This window comes from Muscardinus avellanarius (genome assembly GCF_963383645.1).
Source record: "Muscardinus avellanarius genome assembly, chromosome: 3".
In the NCBI taxonomy this organism is placed as follows: domain Eukaryota; kingdom Metazoa; phylum Chordata; class Mammalia; order Rodentia; family Gliridae; genus Muscardinus; species Muscardinus avellanarius.
In genome coordinates this window covers 72145680-72151679 of record NC_137788.1, presented here as the reverse complement: position 1 = coordinate 72151679, position 6000 = coordinate 72145680, and the positions used below count along the sequence as shown (strand labels likewise).

The following is a 6000-nucleotide window of genomic DNA, read 5'->3' as shown; positions in this document are numbered from 1 at the left end:
TTTGACAAAAACGGGAAGATTGTTAAGTGTAAAGAACATAAAGAATTTAAGAAGAGGGCCTTGAAGAGCCTTTAGCACATGGGTTTAAGAGATCTACTAGATAGTACTCAAGTATTATGAAGAACTGATTATTCTTAGCAGAATTCTCATTTACGTATTAATCAAACACTTCAAGTAATAGCGTAAGTATTTTTCATCAATAAACTCAAAGTGTTAAAACTGTTTTGTATTACTTTAACAACAATTACCTTCGGAGGGTGCTAAAAATTATCTATAACGGGCACTATTTCCTAATGTATTACGATATAAATCATATTAAGAAAGAATTTCATTCCATACTTTTTAGGATAAACTGCTCGGAACCCTTAGCAGAGAACCATGCAGGTTGAGCATCCCTAATATGAACATCTAAACTTGGATATGCTCTCAAATCTGAAATCTTTCAAATCTGAAATTCAAAATACTCAGATGGAGCATACTGGATTTTAGATTTTTGGATTAGAGGTGCTTAACCAATGAAGTGTGTGCAAATATTCCAAACATTTCAAATAAAGGACATTAAATCTGTACTATCAGTTGTCAAAAGAGTGCCAACTTTACATTTTTAAAAGAGCAGGAAGCAGAAAATGTACAGTGAAATACTTTTATGATCACAGTCTGAATTACAAGTGACTTTATTTACTTGACTCTTAATTGCTGAAATGATATAACAGAAGAGGAAAGAATTTAAAACCTTGAAATACAAAGCAAACATAATGTTTAAACATAGTATTAAAATTTCTCTATTTCTATCATTGCATGCAGAAAAGGGGGCTTTCAGGTTTAATAGAAAAATTCTAGGGTTTTTATCTGAGCGTTCCACAGAGAAATTTTCCATAAAGAAATAAACAACTCTTTTTACTGTATTAATAATACATTTCTGCAGATTACAAATGGAAAAATTTCCTAAATTATTACATATGGTATTATTAATTAAACAGGCTCAGGTACATATTCAATAATTATAATAATTCAGCCATAAAACACTGCCTTCCTTGATTTTCTTGTAGCTACAAATCAAATATGACAGATTACCTTTATATTCTGGAATGGTGTGCTTATAAGCTATTGCTATGCAACAAATTTTAAAACCACCTTAACTTTTTCTTTTTTCTCAAAAAAGTGTCCATGTTTGAACTCTCATTTGCTGACTATAATATACTAGTATGAAACAAAAGCTTAAAAATGGAGTTGGGGCCATTAGTTTTGGAATTAATCTTATTTGTAGCAATACATCATATTCTGTTTGGAAGTTTTAATTGTAAAAGTAGACAAAACTGCGTGCTCTTTCAGAATTTAAATAATCCTAGTCTCTAGATCCTTTTAGAAGAACGGTCATATCCAAAAATGTAGATTTGATTTTACTAAACAGTGATATTTTATCTTGCATGCTTCCTATAATATGTAATTATATTCATGTGTACAGTATGATGAGGCTTACATATCTGACTAGATGTTGGCTGAGTACGAAGTCAGTTCTTCCCAAGATTTTCTCTCTGTATTAACTCCCACTGCCTTTTGCTTGTCAAAAACAGGTAATCACAAATAATAATTTTTCACTTCCCATTTCTCTCTGGCCAGCTTCTGGATGCCGAACTTATAACACTACCAATGAACAGATGGTTCAACGTGTAAAGGATGAATAAATGGTTGATGACTGGAAAGTGTCTTATTATCTCCCTGGTGTAAGGCAGTTCCCAAATTTGAAATATTTGTGCAAAATGTTCTACACATTAGCATCCTTCATCCATAATGTTTGGGACCAGAAGTAGTTCAGATTCCCCTCCACCTTGGATTTTGGAATATTGGCACATATAAAAATGAGATAACGTGCAGATGAGACACAAATATAAACACAAAATTGTTTTGAGTCAGGTATGGTGATGTACACCAGAAATCCCAGTATTTGGGAGGCTAAGACAAGAGGATGGCAGGTTTGAAACCAGCCTCATCAACTTAGCAAGACTCTCAGGAACTTAGTGAACCTCTATTTCAAAATTAAAAGAAATAGATAAAATCAGGTATGGTGATACATGCTTGTAATCCCAGGACCTGGAGCTGAGACATGATGATTGGAATTCATGCAGCCTCAGCTACTTAGTGAGGCCTTCTGCAACTTAGTGAGACCTGTTTCAAAATAAATAATAGGAAATAGGACTGGGGTGAAGCTTGGAGGTAGAACTACCCTGGTTTCCATTCCCAATACCACAAAAAATAATAATACATAAAATAGATACAAAGCATTGGGGGATAGCTCAGAGGGTAAGCCCCTGGGTTAAATATCTAGTACAATTTTTAAAAAACACTTATGTTCCATATGTATTGTATGCACATAGCCTTAAGATAATTTTATACAACATGTCCAGGAGCAAATGGAGGCTGTGCTTTGACTATATCCTGTCACATGAAGTCATATGTAGCAGAGTTTCTCATCTGTGCCATCATGTTCACTCTCAAAAGATTCAGATTTGGGGGCAGTTCACATTTTGGAGCATCAGAACAGGAATGCTCAACTTGGCAGCATCCATTTTACCAAAGAAATTATAATTTTGTCCCTTCGTTCTACCTTTGTAATAATAAAATTTACTTAAGCTTGCAAAAAAAAAGTGGTTTGGTCTGGCACAGTGGCGCATGCCTGTAATCACAGTACTTGAAAGACTGAGATAGGAAGACCATAAGTTTATGCTATAATTTATCAAGATTATAGCATAAATAAAAAATTAAAAATAATTAAAAATTAAAAATTAAACGAAACTGCAGTGCAGCTCTGAGGTCCAACTCCCTATACTGCACACACAATACTACTTTGTTTCATAGGCCAGAATTCCAATTCCACACAGTTCATAAAGGGTTCCTGTTTTAAATGAGAATACCTTTCACAGGTACATACAAGTTATGCAAATGAGATTCTGCCTTAATTTTTTAATAAAACTGCAATTAGAATTAAAAGAAAAACATGCTGATAGGAATCTTTCAAAACAACACTCATTGTGTCTAGTTTCTTAACATCTTAATGATCAGTATATTTTAAAAACCTAGTTACTATAATGTTCTGTCATTAAAAATATGCTAACACATATTACTATGAGCCATATTCTTAATCCATATTTAAAATTTTTTAAATAAATTTTTCATCTTTTTGTAAAGTCTTTCTCACTTTATAATGTTTTCCTTGTGTCTATACTGACTGACCAGCATCCTGTCAAAAAAATTTGCTCTTCCACTTTAAAGTGGACTAATAAGCTAGAGAATTGATCATAATATACACAGTGGAAAGAAAGGCAGAAAGACGACTTTGAATAGAAAGATGAATGGTTTTCCTAAAAGTAAACAAAATATAAAAGTAATAATGACAATAAATTGTGACCCTTAGATTTCCCTTTAGGGTACACTATTTCAAATAATGGGGGTTAATAAAAACATTCTGGTGAAATGAGACAATATTATATTAATCAATCCCACTAAAACTAATCACCATTTTACTATCCTATGTAAAGGGGGGGGGGGGACAAAAGTTAAGTGTCCTGTGTCTAATACACATTGTTTCTGACATGAAATGCTCAATTTTTCAGCTTCACCATGGTGAGAAGGCAAGATAATTCAGTAAAACCATATCTCTAATCCTTGTCTCTTCCTGGCCCGGTGATATGCATATGCAGAACAATACTCTCTTGTGGTAAATGGTAGAAAACCTAAGCCCCCAGTCAGTGTGATGTACATGCTGGGTGAACAACCAATACTCCCAAGCTGTAATATTCAGGAAGTTAGATGGTAAGAATGCATTTGACTTATTATTTTTCACTCTATGATGGATTTGTTGGAACATATCCCCATCATAGTTGTGGAAGACCTCTATTATCTACTTTCTCTAGCTAATGAACTGCAGCTTAGTGGAAAAAGAAAATTGCTCAAATTCAATGAAGCAGAAATTATCAGAGCTTAGATTTCAATCCAGAAATTCAGTTAGTCTACTCTACATCTGAGTCACAGTCTTTCCTCTACACATAGACCCATTCTTACCTTACTGAATGAAGTAGCCAAAGAGCAATTTATAATAACCTGTAATACCTTAATACAAACTACGGTGGCTTAGACAACCAGTCAGAGTCTATACTGCTTTGAACTTTAATTTTCCTAGTTGTGGGCAAAACAATCCAATTCTGAATTAAAGAAAAGACCATTTGGACTTTATCTTTAAAATCATCTGAAACAACATATAATGTAATAAAAGAGAGAATGGAATGGTTTGAATCATAAAGAATAAGACCTTATTAGGATAGGTTTAGCCCAGCTACCTATATACTACCTGAAGATAACAGAAATTCCCACTTGATGTTCAGAAATATATTTTCCATCTTGCCATCTGTTATACTGACGGCACTCTAGTATTCCTCTAACATTATCGTGCAACTTTGAATAAAGCTAAATCTACTCAGAAAGACAACTAGAGTTATTTAACATGTGGAAAGTATTTTATCTATATGGTCCCTTGGAGAAAACAAGAAGCTCCTCTATATTCAGCTATATATTTTTTTTAAATTTTAATTTCTTGTTTTATTTTGTTTGATGTAGTTAAGGATCAAGAACATGAGAAGATAAGCCAAACACTGGGAGAAAATATTTGAAGAAAACATAAAAGATATAATGATTATTATACAAAATAAACAAAGGAATCTCAAAACTAAGCAGTAAAAAAATATCCCTGGTACAGAAATGGGCTGAAGCCAAATAAACACGAAGCAAGTAGGACATAAAAGAACAATAAGCTTATGAAACAGTGTTCAATCTGTTTAATCATTAGAGAATTATATATGACATATCTATTAGAATGGCTAAAATCCTCACACTGTGAAAACCAAATGTTACCCCAGAGTGTGAAACAAGACACTCCCATTCGTTGCTGATGGGAATCCAAAATGGTATAACCACCTGGAACACAGGTTGGTGGTTTCTTACAAAACTACCAGCAGTATTACCATACAATCCAGCAATCAGTCTTTGGCATTTCTGAAAACTTAAAAGCCACACAAAAGCCTACACACAGACATTTATAGTAGCCTTATTCATAAATGCCAAAACTTGAAAGCAGTCAGAAGAATGTCCTTCACAGTGTATGAATAAACTACAGCAACATCTAGTCAACAAAATATTCCTTACTAAAAAGAAATGGGCTATCAAGCTAACAACAGTCATGGCAAAAAATTAGATAGATAACTTGTAGTTAATAAGTTATTAACTAAAAAAAGTCGATCTGAAAGTCTATATATGATTCCAACAATATAGAATTTTGGAGAAGGCAGAAATATGGGATAATAAAAAGACCAATAATTGTGAGAAATCAGTGGGGAGAAAGGGGATAATGAGGTGATGCCAAGTGAATTCTCAGGCCAGTGAAAGTATACTGTATATTAAAATGGTGAACAGATGCCATTGTGCAATTGATAAAACCCACAGAATGTACAACACTATGGGTGAATATTAATGTAAACTATGAACTCTAGATGACAAGAACATGCCGATGTAGGTTCACAGACTATAACAAAAGTTGGTGGTGTGAAATATTGATAATAAGGGAGGTTGGACTTACATGGGATAAAAACTGTGGGAACTCTCTGTTAAATTTTGCCAAGAACCTAAAGCTGTTCTTAAAAAAAAAGTTTATTTAGCCAGGTGTGGTGGTGCACACTTATAATCCCAGAATTTAGGAGGCTGAGATAGGAGGATCCGAGTTCGCAGACAGCCTCAGCTACTACTTAGTGAGGCCCTTTGCGACTCAGAGAGACCCTGTTTCAAAATAAAGAATAAAAAAAAAGGGGATGGGGGTGTAGCTTGGAGGTAGGCTGCCTCTGAGTTCCAACCCCAGTACTGAAAAAATTAAATAAATAAATAAATAAAAAAGTTTATTTAAAAAAAAGTTAAGGAGCACTGGACATGGTGGCACACACTTGTAATCCCAGTGCT

The 6000-nt window shown here is 33.8% G+C and overlaps 1 protein-coding gene across 23 annotated transcripts in view; it reads right to left on the bottom strand.

The window, feature by feature from the left end:
- The window catches only part of ADGRL2 (adhesion G protein-coupled receptor L2), a gene marked incomplete at both ends in the record, with an annotated part of 154781 nt that overhangs the window by 80498 nt on the left and 68283 nt on the right, over positions 1-6000 (bottom strand). The gene's annotated exons all lie outside the window — the stretch shown is intronic.